Consider the following 20,405-nt stretch of genomic DNA (forward strand, 5'->3'; position numbering starts at 1 on the left):
CTAAGATATTAGCAAATAGAAAATGCAAATGAAACAGTTGATGTTAAAATTAACAAAGGAGTTAAAATTACAAGAATCATGAAAAGTAGTTCATCAAATGACATTGTTCAGAAAGGCAATGGCCAAAGCAAATCAGAAAAATCCTAACCTCTGAACACACATAGGATTAGACTCCAACATCAGTATGATATTGGAAAAGAAAGGGGCATGTGTTGTATGAATAAGTGTACAGTATATAATTGTGAATTGATATAAAATGTGGACAATTAATGTGGAATTTCCTTTGTCCTAAAGATATAAAATTGATAATACATTTAGAATCGATAGTGTCTTGGAATGAAGGAAATACATACACACACACACACACGCACGCACTTACATACACATTTTGGAGGGTGTAGTTGGACCAAATGAGGTACTTAGCAAAAGAGGAACAAAGTTAATTCAATTGATATTTGAATGTCATGGGAAAAAGATAAAGTGTTTCTTAACACAACATGTGCTCTCAGATTTGGTTGGCGCTGTTTGGAATCTATGACCATTGGAGAGTCTCTCTAATGGGAGAGAAAATGTGCCACCTCCACCTCCTCCCAGCCCCAACTCTAAAGGTGCTTTCCTTTAGTTGGATTTCCAACTCATGAAAAACCCAATCACTGTGGAAAATTTGTATTTGTGGTGAAATGATAGAAAATATGGTTTTCTGAAAGGGAGAGCCATAATTGCTGCTGTTGCTGATGAGGGTCAGGAGTTTTTCCAGAAGAGCAATACCTGGAGCACAACTTGGATAGTGACAAAAGACCTGGGTTTGTTTTTTTTACCCTAGTGTCAGTCCGCCATTGTCTGCAGCCCACCCCAGTGGGGTATGCAACTTCCCAGGCACCTCTAGTCATGTTGGCTTCCTCAAGGGTAGTTCCCAGAGAAAGGTCAAGAGTTTCTTGCAGCAGTGCTCTCATTCTCTCTCAGAGAAAAAAAATCATTTAATTTTGATGAAGTCCAGTTTATCAATTTTTTTTATGGGTTGTGCTTTTGGAGTCAAGTCTAACAATTCTTTGCCTAGCTCTAGATCCTGAAAATTTTCTATTTTTTATATTAATAAGATTTTTTTTTTTTTTTTTTTTTTGCGGTGTGCGGGCCTCTCACTGTTGTGGCCTCTCCCATTGCGGAGCACAGACTCCGGACGCGCAGTCTCAGCGGCCATGGCTCCCGGGCCCAGCCGCTCTGCAGCATGTGGGATCTTCCTGGACCGGGGCATGAACCCGTGTCCCCTGCATCGGCAGGCGGACTATCAACCACTGTGCCACCAGGGAAGCCCAAGGTTTTTTTTTTTAATTTAAGCTTTCAGTGTGAGAGAAAGCGATCATAAGAAGAAAGAGAAAATGAGAGAGAGTATGTACCTACAAAAGAATACTGTCCTTGGCGAAAGACCAGCCCACCTACTGAGTTGTTGAGCGTGAATCACCTTTACAGACCTTTCACTGGAGACCACAAAGATGTCTACTTTAAATGTTAATTGTTTTAATAGTTCTTTTTTTCATAATTCACCAATAATGCAAAGATAAACAGAAGCAAAAAGTAAAAAACATACGAAACAATGCAAATTATATTCCCTCACTCACATAATGACATCCTAGGGGGACATGATGAATGAGGTCATTACTCTTGTGAGAGCAAACCTGAGTACTATGAGAGGAGAGGCTTAATTAAAGCTATAGCAACTATACCTATTTAAAGACGTCCAGGTGGCTCATGTCTTGTGGTACTCACATTCTTGCTCTTGTGGATGTAAATAAATGCTTCATAAACTGATGCACAGATATCAGATGGAATTCCTGATATACAGAATTCTCATGACTTGAATGGGTGATTCAGAATGAGACTATTCTATGATGGTATCAGTCTAGCTCTATATTTAATATGTGTTTTAGCCAATAGACACATGCTTCAATAGTATTACAGTAGACAGTTCTCAGGATGCCTGTCTGGTTGATGCTTCCTACTCTCACAGCCTCATTCATGACCTTTCAGAGAACCTGTACATATAGTGCAGATGCGTGTAACTCTGTGACCCCGGTCATCTCTAATTGGACGACTAGTCAGTAGAGACCTGGGACAAAATGAGATTTCTATCCCAGAAATTGGAAACTGGGAATGTAGAGGCCAGTTTCTGTTTGATGTAAATCAGAATGACCACATAAAGACAGAGATGGGCTGGCTAAGGTAATTCAGAGCATAGAAAGCCCATCTGCAGAGAGAGACAAAGAAGGATGATCACATGTGCAGAAAGGAACAGACCAGAAGTCCCGTAAAGAGGAAAGAAAACCTTGGACTTGTATGTTTCAATAAACTCCTACTTTGCTTAAATACTCTGAATTCTTCCAATTTTCTTAATTATCCTAAGACAAATTGATAAATATTATTTTACAATTTAAGTATATCATAATTAAAAGTTTTCCCTACTCTTTGTGCTGAACTCTAAAAGACAATGGAAATGTGCATGTGCCAACAGTATGTTTTGAATTATAAAAACATTATATTGCTTCTAATATAGGTTGCATTGATAGAAGCTAGGTGCCCAACTCCTGGGAAATAATAACTCTGACGTGGAATTTTGTGATGTTTGAGTGAGATAGTGTATAGTCCCTGCTAGAGATGATCAGTAGTGCTCTTAGAGCAAGAATTGATATGGGCCTTTAAAAAACACGAAGGTGGAAGAGTGACTAGAGAAAATTTTTGTCTCAAAAAATAAAATCTTAGCATAGGAGCTATGATTAGCGACCGCTCTAGTGAAAAGGGGGAAGACTGTTGGGATTGTTCCAGAAGCCAGAGCAAAGACTATTGCTAGATATATAGGGAGATTTGTGTACAGTATTTAAGGAAAAATATTCAAACTCTTAAATGTGTTGAATGATGGAGCAGGCTGCCCAATCAGGTAGTGAGCTCCCTCTCGTTGTTGTTCAAATAGTGGTGATCAAGAGGTCAGAGTCACTGTTTTGGGTAGGAGATTGTTTGGAAAATTTCTATTTTCCACCCCGTAGAAATTGATTTCACTATTCTGAAGATCTTAAGGATCTATATAAACAAAAGCTACATGCGTAAGAGGAACTGCTCTTTAAAGGTGCTGCTCTTTGTTCCAGGGTTTCAGCACCAAAATTAATGAATGAATGAATGAATAAATAAATAAATAAGCTACTGTTTCTACATGCATACACATATGCATGATTCACATATTAAATGGTAAAGCATTATTTTGCATTTGATATAAATAACCCCATCTATTTATAAAAATTAGATATCTGTTGACTAATATTTAGAAATTAAGTAGAGTTTATTTAAAGAAAATAAACTTAGGAGAAAAAAATGCCTAAAATCAAAGCTTGATTTCAAACATCCTAACTAATCAATAATTTTTCTTTTTTTTTATTTAAGATGACTGTGTTTGTTATGTTCAGGATAATAAGCAATTGATTTTGAAGATAAAACTTGATAGAATGGAGGAATATTGAATTAAAATTTTTTCCAATAAAGCTTATAAATAATTATTTCAATGTTTTTTCTATTAATAAAGTATAAAATCTGGCCTAATAACTAAAAAATGTTTATTAAAAATTTAGCTGTTTGACTTAAATATTAATAGTATATATTAGATATTTAATTGTTTTTTCAGAATATTTTAATAATATTACAATTTTATTTACATAATTTTCAGGGCTTCTGTTCCTACAAAGATCAGCTTAAACACCTAAAAATGTGTTTAGATTCTATATTTCAGTCCAATTATAAATTTTCAGCTTTGGTGTATTCAGAAGTGGAATGTGATTTGCTAACATAGGAGATAGTGTGTGTAATTTACAAAATGGGTTTTATAAACTGTTAAACAAGAAAATCAGTTCCATCTCTCCAGGGCATGCCACACACTAGTTATGCTACAGAGATTGTTCAGCCACTTTCAGAGAACGTACCCTCTTTGAAAAGAGCTCTCTTTTTTTTCTTAGGAGGGAGTTGGGGAGAGTGGGCAGGTTGGAACTTCTTGAGACAAAATCCATCAATAGACTGACAGTGCCTACATATTCTTCCCCTCAAATATATTGCATGTACTGCATATTACACAATCCAGGCAGTCTCAGAAAATCTATACTCATTTCTCGATTCTGAATGTGAAGGTCCCCCTTAAACCTAGAGGACTCCTGGAAGGATTTACAGGGAAACTATAACGAGACTGATTTTCTAACACGTGTTGGACACACAGATCACATAAACCTTTGGGTAGCCCTCCACAGATTTATACGAGGTGGTGCAGGAAAATTCTCCTAGCCATTGAGTGTGACTCCCCTGCTTCTGAGTTATGTCAGGTACATAGGAATCACTCTCAGACACTCTCCCAGGACTACAGCCTTTGGCTTTAAATCCTCAATTTGACACTTTTCTGCATGGTTATTAGAGCTTTAAAGAAATGTATTAGGACTCTCAGCCAGCTTAGGGAAAGCAATTTTCCCCTGGACTATCACCTCCACAAGACAGTACTGGTGGGGTGTGTTAGTAACCTATTCTTCCCTTGTATTTGGGAAATATTTCATGAACGTTACTTTCATAATATATGCAAGAGGTTAGAAATAAGAGGAAAAGGTATATCAATAATTTATTTGTAAAATAATTCCAAGTGTTTTTGATTTAGTTTTTTTGGTTTGTTTAATTTAATTTGGCTTGGGGCTAACATTTTCTTTTGGTTGTCCTTTCCTTCCTTTCTTCTTATCTCCTGGTTCATTCTTAGTCTCTTTCAAGATAATCTCCTTATCTTTGGCCTGTTCCTTAGTGTTGCTCCCTGGGTGAGCTCATCCTTTCTGGTGACTTCCCAGCACAGTGGCTATATGCTGATGATGTCTCCACCTGCATCTCCAGACCAAACCAATCTCCTACTTCTAAGATGGTAGACACGTCCTTGACTTGACCTCCCACTGGCACCTCAAGATGAAAATCAAATTTACTCCTACCCCATCCCTTGCTCTCCAATTTTAAGTGTTTTTGAGTTCCCAGTATTTGCAGACAATGCTGATCTGTTCCTTTTCTTTATGTTCTGCATACAATCAGTTGCCAAATTCTGTCAATTCTACCTCTTTGATAAATCCCAAATGCATCACATTTTCTCCATCCCAAAGAGGATATTGTAGTTGTTAAAAGCACCTGCTTTGAATTAATACTTGCCTGGATTTGAATCCCAGTTTTGTTATGTACTGCCTGCATAAACATGGTAACTAATTAACTTATGAGCTTCAGCCTTGTTTTATTTGTGTGTGTGTGGGTGTGTGTGTGTGTGTGTCTGAAATCCGAAATAACAATAGCTATCCATCAGTGTTGTTATAAGTAATAACTCAGATAATGCAGTCTACATGTTCAGCACAGAGTCTGGCATACAATATACGTTCAATAAAACATCTTTGTCTTTCCACATGATAGATACTGGGTTATCTGTTCTTGGCTAACTGCTGCAAAGATTGCTAACCACCCTTCTTGCTTCTGGTCTTACCTACTCCAATCCATTCATTTTCCACATTGCAGTGGGGGTGTATCTTTCTAAAATGTAAGCCTAATCAAGTCACTCCTTTTAAGCCCCTTGATTTACTTCATAATGTTCTTAAGATAAAGGTCAAATTTCTTTTTGAAGAGGAGGAAAACAGTCCTCTCTTACCTTGCAAATGGGATCGCAAATTAGTATAGCCCCAAGGAGAACAATCTGGCAAAATCTACCAACATGTTAAATATGAATGCCCTTTGACTCCAAAATATGTTTCTTGGAATTTAGCATAGATGAATGTGTTTGAAATTAAGTTTATTCTTTACAGCATTGCTTATAAGATAAAAGGTTAGAAACAAGCTAATTGTTAATCAGCAGGTGGATGGTAAAATAAATCATGGTGTATGTATATAATGGAATACTATATACAGTATTTACAATGAATAAGATGTGACCAAACCTCCAAAATATGTTATGTCAAAAAGCAAGGTGCTGGGCGTAGTATACCTTATTCTTGAATTTATTGGGACAGGGTGTTAGGAATACATGCTAATACAATATTGCATATGTATTCAATACCTATGGAAAGACACACAGAAACTGTTAATGGATTTTTCTTTCCAGTAAGAGAAATGAGTAGCCGGGGAAAAGACGGAAAGGAAACCTTTCATTGTATATCCTTTTTACACATTTTGACCCATGCACATGTGTTCAAATAATAAATTATTAATACTAGAAACATATGTCCTTTGTGATAGGCTCCTTCCAACTTCTTCAAATGCATCCTTTGTCTTGGCCTCAAGTTTTCTAAAGAAAGCTGCCTAACCACGTACTCTCTTTCTCATGCAGTTCCCTTGCTGGGAACACTTTCCCCTCTCCTCCCTCCATTGTGCCTAGATTATGCCTGTGAAGTTTCAATTTCTCTACCTCATTTCCCAGAGCCTTTTCTGGGCTGTTAAGATTGACTCAGATGTTTTTCCTATATACCTCCAAAGTACTCAGCACTTTGTGCACTTGGAAAATTCTGTTGTAGACCATTGACTATCTGAGTACATGTTAAAAACGTATGTACCTGAGCCCACCTCTAGATCTGTTGACCCAGAATTTTCATTTTTTGTAAGTGCCTGCTTGGTTTTTCTACACAATGTTTTCTATTGCACTTGCCTGTTTTCTAGTCTCCTTCTAGTAGGCTGTCAGCAGGACTTGTGTCTTCATCATTTTATGCACCTTAGGAGAGGCGTTGGAAAATAGGGGTGTTCAGTAAATGCTGAAGGAATGAATGTCATTCTCCTGAATAGATCTTTGGCTAGACCAGCAAATATCATTTTTATAATACCAAATATAGATACTGATGGTAAGAGCAGCTTATCTAAGGCACACTTAGACACAGAACCTGGAGTCAAAGCCAGGCCTCCTATTTCCTTTGCCTGTCTTCTTTTGGGCAGTGTAGTTGACCTGGGAATAATTTCTTTAAAGTCAAATTTTAAGTTCTAGTTCTTTTAATCTTAGGAAAGAATGTAAAAGAAATACATAATATATAGCATGTCTATCAGGTAATTTGCTTGATATCTTTAGACAGTTCTGAGATACGAGAGCATAGCATACAACTAGAAATTTTAGATAGACATTTGCACAGATTTAATTTTTTAATATAAAAATTTAAATTATAAGGAAGTTGACATTTCAGGTTTATATTCATAATAGTATATAACTACTCCTCTGTGTGAATTTTTCTTCCCCCAAAATAATATCGTGTTAGACAATTCTAGCCATGCCAAGATGATAGCCATTAGATACCTGGTTTATTAAATTCTGTTGCAGATAAAGGTGCCAGAAATAAATTGACTGTTATAATGGCTGGGCTTTCTTGCTTACAAGAAAAATACCTTGACATATTTTTTGACTCTGTGATTGGTCTACATTTCAAGGGTATAAATTAATCTTTAGAAGATCCTAAAGAATATCTTCCCTGGACACTTCACTGATACATCAAGTTGGCCATGTTAGCAATCTAATCACAAACCTGTAATTCAGTGGACAACAATTTCTTATTGTGAACAGCATAGCGGCTTTTACCATCATTTAGGTCAGCCCAAGATTGCTGAAACACCGTATGTTTCAGGCCAGAGATGATGGATGGCTAGCTGTGATGCCCATCCCTAAGTGATTGGAAAGATTGAAGACACACAGTTCACTTAAGCTTGCTTACTATTATATCAAGTAATCAGTGTGATAGGCAAGCCTGTGCTCTTTATGTCATCCAACCAACTTTCTGCAGGAACAGTATTTCACATTTAAAAAAAAAAATCTTAAGCAGTGTGTTCCAGGTGACATTCCCATTACTAGATCAAACAGCTCCACCTCACACCTGGGTGTTAATGAATATTTTAAAAATACTTTGTTATAACAGGCAGATCTTGCTTTTCTTTATCTTAATAGCTGAAATAAAGTATATGTGTCACTGAAGTTGTAAGTAAAATATGCCAATTTGTTTCCTTTAAACTTTACTCAGGTCAGAAAAAAAGAGTCTGTTAAAATAATTTCATATTTTCTATGCCTAATTTCCAATTTAATAAATTAGTCTGCTTGTTAACTTTAAATCATAAAGTTCTGAAGATTTGTCTTTGCCAAAATGAATCCATGTAAATACAGTTTTCTGAATCTCATCTGACCAATATCCAACACAAATAATTAGGGGCATCTTCCTAGCTACTATTCTGTGGTGTGGAAAAAATTTTTTGTAAGTGATGAAGAAAAACCAAGTGTATATCTTAAACTGTCAATTTTGCAATAAGAGCATAAATCACTGAGATAAACTCAATAATATTCCCTTGCTTTTTATTGTTTCAGACACTATAATCTATAACTTCAAGCAAAATATCTCATGGAATAATTAGATGTATCTTGATATGATTTAAGTAACTTAGAGAACACAATGCATAGAAGACCTTAAAACTGTTCATAATTGCTCATTTTCTTTCTAAACAATGTCATAATGTAAGTTTCTTTGACTTTTAGAATACTTGCATTGCCTGCCATCACACACCAAGTCTAATTTTAACTTCGTAGAGAAAAGAATGCTGAAGTCCATTTATCTCTTGGGAAGGGTTTGCAACAGGGGTTAAGAAATCACTTCTTACTTGAAGTTTTATTTTATTATCAATTCTAATTAACGTAGTTTATATATCATCATCCCTTTGTCCTTTCTTACCTATTTTTATTTATACATACCCTTTTCTATTTACATAAATGATTTGAGGAAGCTCATAATGAAGACAGGTAACATAAGATTCATTATAATTAATGCAGCCTAGTGATGTTTAAAGCATGGTCCAGCAGCATCAGTGTCAACTGGGATTTCCTTAGAAATACAAATTCTTGGTGCCCCCACCCAAAGCTTACTGAATCAGCAGACTGTGTTTTAATAATCTCCCCAAATGATTCTAGCTCACGCTAAAGTTTGAGGCTCACTCATCATTCTAGGGTCTAAGCCAAAGCTAGGAATCAAAAACTTGTAAGACGTGTGTGTGTGTGTGTGTGTGTGTGTGTGTGTGTGTGTCTCATGAAGAGAGATGGCAGTTAAGAGAAAACTATTTTACAGGTTGAGAAAAGCTGCAAGAATCAAATACACAAATAGGTTTAAGCGTGTAAGCTCTGTAGTCAGACACAGGTGTTTTGATTCCTGGATGTGTGGCTACCAATGAGCTATCTGACATTGACCAATTTATTCAACCCATCCTACTCTCAGTTTGCTTATATGTAAAATGGGAAAAATAGCATTGCTTTGAGAGCTAAGTGAAAAAAATGTATAAGAAAAGCTTAGTGCAGCAACTAGTGTAAGATATACGTATATTACTTTTTAACTAATGCTCTTAATATAAAATGATGATAAATACTATATATGCCTCATTCATGACAACATGGATGAACCTTGAGGGTATTAAGTCAATTGAAATAAGACAAACAGAGAAAGACAAATACTGCTTAATATCACTTCTATGTGGAAACTTAAAAGAAAGTCAGACTCTTAGAGTAGAAGAGTGGTTGCCAGGGGCTGGGGCGTGTGGGAGGGGGGACAGGGAGAAGTTGGTAAAAGGGTATAAACCTTCAGTTATAAGATGAATAAGGTCTGAAGAGCTAATGTAGAATATGGTGGCTATAGTTGATAACACTGTATTGTACAACTGAAATCTGCTAAGAAAGTAGAACTTAAATGTTCTCACCAAAAAAAAAAAGAAAGAAAGCAAAAGAAAAAAATTAATATGTGAAGTGATGGATGAGTTAATTAATTAGATGGTGGGAATCCTTTCACAATGGATAGGAATATCGAATAACCACAATGTACCACAATTGAATATCTTTCAATTTTGTCAATTATATCTCAGTAAGGCTGAAATTAAAAGAAAATATATTATAATTTAACTAAGAAGATTCATGTGACTACTGAGCTTCCTAGTAGCTGCTGAAAAAGACAAACACAACAGGCTATATAGCTTTTGACTGGAATGGTGGAGCTTTTAAAAAATAGTGGTGCTTAGATCCTCCTGTCAGAAATGCTGATTTAGTTGGTCTATAGAGGAAGTCTGGTATCTCTATTTTTTAAGAGATCCTCAGGTGAACCTAAAATGCAGATAGGATTGAGAATTACTGTATTAAAGCAGGGCTTTTCAAGCGTGATTGTGCATACAAATCACCCCCCGGGGAACTTGGTAAAATGCATAGTTCTTACTTTTGTGGGGTGAGGACTGAGATAGTCTAAGAATTCAGTAGGTGACAGGTACTCTGATTAACAAGGAATTCAGGTATTGGGAAATATGCAGATTCCTAGGGAGAACCAAACCATTTTTCCCGTTTGGCTATAAGAAGAAATACTAGAGCCAGAATGCAGCAAAGCATGTACTTGTTTTATGTGGAATACTCTCATTGCTGACAGTTTTATACAAAGTAAAACTAGGTTATACTTTGATTATGTTTTGTACTTACTTTGCTTTATATTTTTATATTTGGGATATGAATTTTGTTCTGGACAGATTAATAGCTTTCAATATCTTCGTTTTCTTTCTCAGGCAATTTAAAGATAGGGTACAATTTTTTTTTTTTTTTTACAATTTTTACAAAATTCCTAATTTTCTGGAGGGGAAGAGGTCTAATTTAGGCTTTGGTTACGCACTTAAGTTTTAGAAATGAATATATCCTTATCAGAATTAATTTCAGATGAAGTCCTTTTTGTTTAATGTGCTATATCAGTCTATTCATTTATTAAAGATAGAAATCCAAGTGTTCTAAATAATGCCATTTATGCTACTCAAAATTAAATAATACAACTCTAAAATGCCAATAAAGAAATAGAACTTGAAGATTTTTAAAGTTCTAATCTCACATAAAGGGATATGGTAATAATATCTTTAGAGAGTGAACTCTATTTGAGAATGATGTATAAAGAAAGTGTAGAAGAACATATAGCCTTTTAAAATGATTCTAGAGCAAGTCTCTCTCTCCTCACTCAATCTCTCTCTCTCTAGAGGACACATAAATAAGAATAACTCTATAAGAATGGAGAATGATTATTTTGACATTAATAAGTTTAGTTGACAAGAATCAAGCTAGGGATGAAGATCAGAGCATTTTACTATTTCCTGTTAAACTCCTTAACAAAACGAATTTCAGTCATTGAAACCTACTAAAAAGCAACTGCAAAGTTGATGGTGTTTTCTTAAGACTACCAAGAGTGTCCTTGCCCTATCTAAAATCCATTCCCTATTTTAAAGCACAGTGAAAATAAGAATAAATGCAGCATCTTGATTCTTGGGGAAAAATATCAGCTTGTAAATTGGGGTCATGGTACTGAGCTTCCTTGCTTGTGACTCTCTGGAATTACAACATGTGCATGAAGAAAGCAGTGGGTCAGCATGGGAAGCCTACTTTAACATTCTTCCTTTATATCACTGGTTAAAAGAGTTGCTGGTAAGGACAAGTAAAGAATCGGAGCTTTTAACCAGTTCAGTCTTCTGTACTTTATAGTAAACCTTTTTTTAAAAAAGTGAAGATGGCAGACTGTATGTTAAACACGATGGCTGGTTGGTCAAGTCAACCATGTGCATCAGAAAGTGGCAGACTATGGAGCAAGGTGCAACCTCAATCTGAGCCATAATAAAGTAGCTGTTCATCTGTGGTCAGAGAGCACCATGAAAGACCTTGAGTTCCTTCACTTTATTTTGCAGAAAGCCATCGGACGGCTTTGCATCATCTAGCTCTATCAATCAAGGGCCTCAACCACTGCTTGCTGCTGAAAGCTTTCCTGTTTGGCTCTGTTTTTTCACAGACAGCTCAATAACTTGTCTGTGGAGCTGTGATAAATGTGCCATGAGCTTCTAAACTGTCTCTTTAACACTGGACTGCATTTCAACTTGTAATGCTTGTGACTAATTGCTTGTATCAAAGGCTTTTTATTTATTTGTAATGATTATCCAATAGGCTTATCATTTATGTTTCTCACTTTTCTTCATGAAGTGGTTTTATTTTAAAGTTGCACATAGCCAACTGTCAGCTAACTTCTAATGTAGCGGCTCTTGCTCAATGAATACACTGTCAAGTTAAGAGAACATAATTGGCAAAACCTAGTATATAACCAGAACAAGTGCAAACTCCTAATGAATTTTCTTATCTTTTTGTGACAGCTGCACATCAGCCATAGTTTTAAACACCAACGTTATGGCTACCTACTGTGGCTGTCAGAACAGAAATTTCCCAGTGGTTTTGTCCTCTTGTGTAAGAACAGTAGTCAGGATCATAAAACCTTCTTATTTGGGCACAATTGCCAGTTTCTGCTAAGGAGGCCCAGAATAGAGCTATTATGGTAAATGAATAACTTCTCATTTTGAAAGAAGGTAGTTCTTTCAGATCAGGTTGGAGGTCAATGACAGGGCAAGAAAAGGAAGCTCATATTGCAGCTGTCTGCAAATGAGCTTTTCCTACAGATACTGTAAGGAAAAATAAGAGTCTATTAGGGAGGCTGATCTTCACCTAATCTTTAAAAACATATTTTAAAAAGAAAGGAAAACCTGTATGCTTTTTCTTAAACTTTCATTGTACTTAAAAAAATACATGCATTTGTCATCATTAAAGGTTGTTCATATTGGGAATGAAAGGATTTCTTTTTTCTAGCCCTTCGCTGAAAGAAAAAGGAAATACCATGACAGTAGTCCATGTCTTTCAACCCTAAAAAAAAGTGCTAACATTCAAGAAGAAAAAATACACTAACAAGTTATAAGTAAATACACATTTAAGGTTGCTATTGCCTTTCGGTTATATTTCTGTTGACTAAATGCTTGGTTTGATTCAGACATCGATAAACCAAAGTGATAACTGCTTATCTGCATGCCTGAGATTCTAACTCTTCAAGAAAGTGGATTTAAGAAAAATCAGACATATTTTAAGTATGCAAATAGGGGAAGTAAAAAGTAGAATGTCCTGTTTTTTGAAAGGGAAGAAAAAAGTCTCATTAAGAAACTTTTATTCTGAAGCCATTTTCTTGCTTCACAGTAAAAAAAAAAATCCCATCACAGAAACGAAATCAAAAGGCAGGTGCCATTTACTACTGTGAATCAGAATAAGCTAGCTTTACTCATTGGCTTAATTGGAGGAAGAAGTTGTACATAAAATCAGGAAAGCATCTACGTAAGGTTTTGGAATGTATTACAAGGTCTTCTCTTATACAGCAATGTAGTGGGTAGACTTTAACTTTTTTGAATTTATAAATTAGGAAATCAATTCAACATTCCATTAAACATATTTTAATGGAATGCTGAATTGCTAAATCATCATTTTGAGAGGTAATCAAATAATCCTGTTCTTCCTTCACTCCACCCCTAAGTCATTTCCCTAAAGATCAGAGATCAAGAGTGGTATCTATGGAATAATATTTAATTAGGTTTCAATTGCCTAATGAAATTTGATACATAGAATTATTTTATAGCCATTCTTTTTTTCAGAATTTGTTTTTGCTTTTTTCTTTAAATTCAGGGCTACCTTATTCTATTCATCTAACTTGGTTTAGCTTGAATAGTTGGTATCTACTGGAGAAATTGCAAAAAACTGCTAGGTGATAGGAAGAAGTAATCTGGAATTAAATATGTCATGGATAATGTTCAAAATGTGGAAAATTAAGGACATAACATTATAGGATAATTGTTTGTTACTAACATTGGATAAAACATTAAAATTAATATTGATGTCTATAAATAGATTTCTAATAAAGACTGCGTGATAGATTCCAGAATACATCTATGGTAGAAGTGGAACTGTGTCAGTCAGTGACTGTGGAAAGACAATGGATTGGGCTCTTGACCTGAGCTCTACCCACATCTTCATAGTTCTACCATTGCTACTATTTCATCATCAACAGGGAAGATGTCATTTTTACCCACTATTCCATATAATCCTACAATAGGGAAGATTCTGGAAGCATTTTCTTTCTTCAAGTTTATATACCAAGGATGTCTATTTGTTCAAGTCAGTCTCAACAAAGGTAATAAACTGCTTCCTCTAATGCTTTTCATTGACAGCATTATGGTTCAGCTCATTTGTTCTCACGACCCACACAGCAGACAACAGGATCTCAAGGAGGAAAGCACCTTCTGCTTCACCTTGTCTTCTGGGCTTCAAGGTTTGGCTGTGGCTCATTGATGGAGAAGGCCAGGAGATTGGTCCCTCTTAAGTGAGAGCCTATCAACTGGTAGTGGCTCCAGCAGTGATGTGTTGAAGAGTCTCACACTGTGTCTGGGCTCAGCAAGAAAGGCTGCCATCATATACCCTGAGAAAACCATAATTCAAAAAGAGTCATGTGGGCTTCCCTGGTGGCGCAGTGGTTGAGAGTCCGCCTGCCGATGCAGGGGACACGGGTTCGTGCCCCGGTCCAGGAAGATCCCACATGCCGCGGAGTGGCTGGGCCCGTGAGCCATGGCTGCTGAGCCTGTGCATCTGGAGCCTGTGCTCCGCAACGGGAGAGGCCACAACAGTGAGAGGCCCGCGTACCGCAAAAAAAAAAAAAAAAAAAAAAAAAAAATGGTTCTGATGAACCTAGGGGCAGTACAGGACACAGACGTAGAGAATGGACTTGAGGACACAGGGAGGGGGAAGGGTAAGCTGGGACGAAGTGAGAGAGTGGCATGGACATATATACACTACCAAATGTAAAATAGATAGTGGGAAGCAGCTGCATAGCACAGGGAGATCATCTCAGTGCTTTGTGACCACCTAGAGGGGTGGGATAGGGAGGGTAGGAGGGAGATGCAAGAGGGCAGGGATATGGGGATATGTGTATACGTATAGCTGATTCACTTTTTTATAAAGCAGAAACTAACACAACATTGTAAAGCAATTATACTCCAATAAAGATGTTTTTTTTAAAAAAAAAAGAAAGGCTGCCATGATAGATTAGTGCTCTGTCCTGTGGGCAAGGGATGGGATCCCCTAGGGGGAGGAATCAGGAGATTAGCACTGGACAATCTGGCGGGTGTGAGGTAGGAAATATTGTTGTCATGTCCATAGAAATGTATATTTGTATATGTATGAGGCAGCATGTTAATTAGATGAAAACTAATGCTTGAGTCCCTGTACCACTATTTGTGTTACCTTGGTTAGCCTCCTTGAGCTTTAGTTTCTTTGTCTAGAAACTAATAATAATGATACAAGAAATTAATATTTATATAACATTTTTTTGAATTGTAATATTGCTATACAAATATTAGGTGTTAGTAAATTATCCCAGCACTAGTAGCACCCCCTTCATTTAAAGGTAAGGAAACTGAGCCTCAGGATGGTCGATGGCCATTTTCCCAGGTTCACAGTGCTGGGTATCTCTTCACCCCAACCCAGATCTCATTAGATGAGATCACAGAAGGTGCCACCTGAGCTTCCTCTTCTTCATTGCTAGTTTACAGCAGACGTTGCTCATTGATCAAGGCACTGTTTCTTGTTGGGTCTAGATACAGCATTAGAAATCTTCTGGACATATCCTTCTAGCTGTCACTATAATGTTGTTGGATGTGGCATGTGAGATGGAACTCTTGGCCATCTTAATGTCTAATTGACCTTGAAGCTGATGCAAAATAAGTTTACATATAGTGCTTCCTACTTGAGATGCTCTTATTATTGTACTAAAGGCATCAGGAAATTTGTTTCCCCAAGATTATCTGACAGTCCAGAAAAATTGAATGAATGCTGAACACAGCGTGGCTCCTTCCATGGAGCCATGTTAAACAGGAAAGAACTTGGAAAACAGGAAAGAACCCCTTAACGTTAGAAAACTAAGTATAATGACACTATAAGTGTTCATTTTGCTCTGACTGCTGCGGCATTCCCTCGTGGCATCTAAGCTCCCTGGATAGCCTGATATACTAAAAGTTAGTAAAGTAAATTACCTTTTAAACTGCAGTTTCTTATTCTGGCCTAGGCAACCTTGGCAATAGCCATTGTTTAATTGTTGAAGTCAGATTCCTACTGTCAATAGATCTTTTATTCCTCTTTTCTTTTTGACCTATTGAGAGGGAAACTCCTTTTCCTTGTTTCTCTAATAACTTTGATTTCTTCATTCAGGTTATTGTGTGCGTTTAGTATATGTATACATTTTTATTGTGTTGTATGGGTGATATATATTATATGACGTTAGTAACGTTTCTACATGTGTTCAGCATATTTTATACCAATAATTAATTTTTTTCCAAAGACCTGATTTATGCTATGTTTTGAACCATGTTGTAGAATATCCATTATAGCAGTCTGTATTTTTTGTCTTATTTTAGATGGCTTGTTTGGCCTGCTGTTGTGAATTGAATCCAGTCAGATATTGCATTTTGAATCATCAGAAAGTATTCTCCATGATTTCCCAATGCAATTATATTTATTCTTTGAACTTTTATCAGTCTAGGCAGTTTACTGGGCTGGGTTCATCAGATAATTGCCAGCTAGGTGCCAAGTCAGCCTTCTTCACATGGATGATTTGGGTGATATAGGTGACAGTTGATAAGTCAGTTCCATCCATCCATGTACAGGAACACTGCTGAATGTCACCCTTGCTGATTTCCAGACCCTAATGCCTCTAGAAACACTTATGTGAATTCTGTGAAGTACCAGATTAGGAAAAAAAGTGACTTCTTTGCAATAAAAATAATAAATAACAAAACCTAAAATGAAGATGGGAACCTAAACCCTTAGTTCTAAAAATAGTACTCTATCTTAAAGTGTTTTCCTATGATGATAAGTTTAAATGGTTTCATCATCATAACCCATATCCTCACACTAATGTTAATTTACTCACACTAATATTAATTTACTCACACTAATGTTAATTTACTCACTGTTATTATTTAACTACTAGTAAAATGTTTTCTTCAAGAGATGGATATTGTATGAGCCTCACTTATTATGCCTTTCATACTATTCATTATGCCTTTGTTAAACATTTACATTGGCAAGTAGAGGAGAGAATTATTATTTGTTTTCTCCATAGAGAAATGATAGAATATATTCTGACCCATTTATCTTTAAAGAAAATGTGTTTAAATATTTACAGTATATTTTGATTTTGAAACAGTGCATTATAGTGAAAGATATCATAGGATAATAATAGAGAAACACAGGTTCAAGGCTCAGTTCATTTCGCTATATGATAAAGAAAATTACCTCATTTCTTTTGCCTTCCCTTAATCTGTAAATTAAAAATAATAGCCCTTTTATTCTGAAGGAGTACTATACGACTTTTAGGTAATGGATGTAAAACCACTTGTCTTCTTTGCAAAGTAATACTATCACGAAGGGATGGAAAACATTTTTTTAACATCTTTATTGGAGTATAATTGCTTTACAATGCTGTGTTAGTTTCTGCTCTATGAAAAAGTGAATCAGCTATACATATACATATATCCCATTATCTCGTCCCGCTTGCGTCTCCCTCCCACCCTCCCTATCCCACCCCTCTAGGTAGACACAAAGCACTGAGCTGATCTCCCTGTGCTATGTGGCTGCTTCCCACTAGCTACCTATTTTACATTTGGTAGTGTAATATATCCATGCCACTCTCTCACTTTGTCCGAGCTTACCCTTCCCCCTCCCCATGTCCTCAAGTTCATTCTCTATGACTGCATCATTATTCCTGTCCTGCCCCTAGGTTCTTCGGAACCATTTTTCTTTCTTTTTTTTTAGATTCCATATGTATGTGTTAGCATATGGTATTTGTTTTTCTCTTTCTGACTTACTTCAATCTGTATGACAGTCTCTACATCCATCATCCATCCACCTCACTACAAATAACTCAGTTTTGTTTCTTTTTATGGCTGAGTAATATCCCATTGTATATATGTGCCACATCTTCTTTATCCATCCATCTGTCAATGGACACTTAGGTTGCTTCCATGTCCTGGCTATTGTAAATAGAGCTGCAATGACCATTATGGTACATGACTCTTTTTGAATTATGGTTTTCTCAGGGTATATGCCCAGTAGTGGGATTGCTGGGTCATATGGTAGTTCTATTTTTAGTTTTTTAAGGAACCTCCATACTGTTCTCCATAGTGGCTGTATCAATTTACATTCCTACCAACAGTGCAAGAGGGTTCCCTTTTCTCCACATCTGCTCCAGCATTTATTGTTTGTAGATTTTTTGATGATGGCCATCCAGACCAGTGTGAGGTGATACCTCATTGTAGTTTTGATTTGCATTTCTCTAATGATTAGTGATGTTGAGCATTCTTTCATGTGTTTGTTGGCAATCTCTATATCTTCTTTGGAGAAATGTCTATGTAGATCTTCTGCCCATTTTTGGATTGAGCTGTTTGGTTTTTTTGATATTGAGCTGCATGAGCTGCTTCTATATTTTGGAGATGAATCCATTGTCAGTTGCTTCGTTTGCAAATATTTTCTCCCATTCTGAGGGTTGTCTTTTCGTCTTGTTTATGGTTTCCTTTGCTGTGCAAAAGATTTTAAGTTTCATTAGGTCCCATTTGTTTATTTTTGTTTTTATTTCCATTTCTCTAGGAGGTGGATCAAAAAGGATCTTGCTGTGATTTATGTCATAGAGTGTTCTGCCTAGGTTTTGCTCTAAGAGTTTTATAGTGTCTGGCCTTGCATTTAGGTTTATAAATCCATTTTGAGTTTATTTTTGTGTGTGGTGTTAGGGAGTGTTCTAATTTCATTCTTTTACATGTAGCTATCCAGTTTTCCCAGCAACACTTATTGAAGAGGCTGTCTTTTCTCCATTGTATATTCTTGCCTCCTTTATCAAAGATAAGGTGACCATATGTGTGTGGGTTTATCTCTGGGCTTTCTATCCTGTTCCATTGATCTATATCTCTATTTTTGTGCCAGTACCATACTGTCTTGATTACTTTAGCTTAGTAGTATAGTCTGAAGTCAGGGAGCCTGATCCCTCCAGCTCTGTTTTTCTTTCTCAAGATTGCTTTGGCTATTCGGGGTCTTTTGTGTTTCCATACAAATTGTGAAATTTTTTGAAAACATTTTTTAAAAAATTGCATGTTATGGATCCAGCAAAATAACTGAATAAGTGGTTTGAATGTAAAACAAACTAAACCTCGTTTTAATTTATTTGCTTTGTGGGTGATAGAGTGGAAGTCTGGGAGAGCTGAGAGGAATATGAAATATTAGATGGTTTGTAGTTATATTAACATGGATTAGAAAACTACAGAGGATACCACATATGAGAAATATATTTAATAAAGTATCAATTAGAGGAAGAATAAAAGTGGGCAAATGGCAAATGAGCCAAAAGGGAAAAACTAATATACACCCAAAAAGCAGAGGTGAAAATGTTATGGAATGATAGCCCCTACTTGTGATATTTTATATATTATAGCCGAAAACCTTCAACTATACCTGGCCTTTTACTAATTACAGGAATAAATCAGGATATTATCTTTAATCTGCCTTATTGTCTAGATAAAATTAGGTCAATTGCCATAGGTTCCTCAGTCCTGCTCTTGACATTTAATGTGGAATCCTTTTCACTGTTCTTCAAAATCTAAACAAAGCTCCACTTAGTAGTTCAAAATCTACTAAACAAAGCCATTCTGGTACCAGATTTGTTTTATACTTCTGCCAGATGAAAACGATTTAATTATTGTCCTGTTAAACTGGTTTTATTTTGCTTTGCTGTTGAGTAAGTGGATTGGACCATTTGCCTCCTTCCTGCCCTACACCCCTACCCTAAATTTTCATTTGGTATACAACCTCAGATGACTATTTCTCTGCTTCTCTCCCCCTACCTTTTCCATCTTTCCCCAGCTCTCTCTACTGTTCTCTCCTCTGTGTCTGTATCTTTATCTCACACGTTTCTTTTTTTTTTTTTGCGGCACGCAGGCCCCTCACTGTTGTAGCCTCTCCTGCTGCGGAGCACAGCCTCCAGACGCGCAGACTTAGCCGCTCCGCGGCATGTGGGATCCTCCCGGACCGGGGCACGAACCCGTGTCCCCTGCATCGGCAGGCGGACTCTCAACCACTGCGCCACCAGGGAAGCCCTACGTTTCTTTTCTTTGTGTCTGTATCTACACTGAGGCCCCTGTGTCAGTATGCAGTTTCCTTACCCTTCTGGCACTTTTCTTTCTTTTTTGTCATAACTGGTTTCACGGTATGGAAAAGGGAGAAAAACTCAGAATCTGGTAGTAAAAGTCATCTAGTATCAACCCTGCTGGGTTTTTTTTACCTCTACATCTCAAATCAATCCCTTAATATCTTCACATCAGTTTTCTAAACTCCAAAATGAAAATGTTAATATCTGTCCTATATCCAGTGGTGTGATGAAGCCAGCTACCACCAGCTCATGAGAGCCAACTGTTTGCATCTCTTCCTGGCTCCATGATTAGTGACACCACTTGGTTCCTTGAAG

At 36.6% G+C, this 20,405-nt stretch overlaps 1 protein-coding gene across 1 annotated transcript in view; it reads left to right on the plus strand.

Moving 5' to 3' along the window:
• Positions 1-20,405, plus strand: part of WDR72 (WD repeat domain 72) — a 196,210-nt gene that overhangs the window by 144,483 nt on the left and 31,322 nt on the right. The gene's annotated exons all lie outside the window — the stretch shown is intronic.

The sequence above is a fragment of the Mesoplodon densirostris genome, chromosome 4 (genome assembly GCF_025265405.1).
Source record: "Mesoplodon densirostris isolate mMesDen1 chromosome 4, mMesDen1 primary haplotype, whole genome shotgun sequence".
NCBI classification, from domain to species: Eukaryota; Metazoa; Chordata; class Mammalia; order Artiodactyla; family Ziphiidae; genus Mesoplodon; species Mesoplodon densirostris.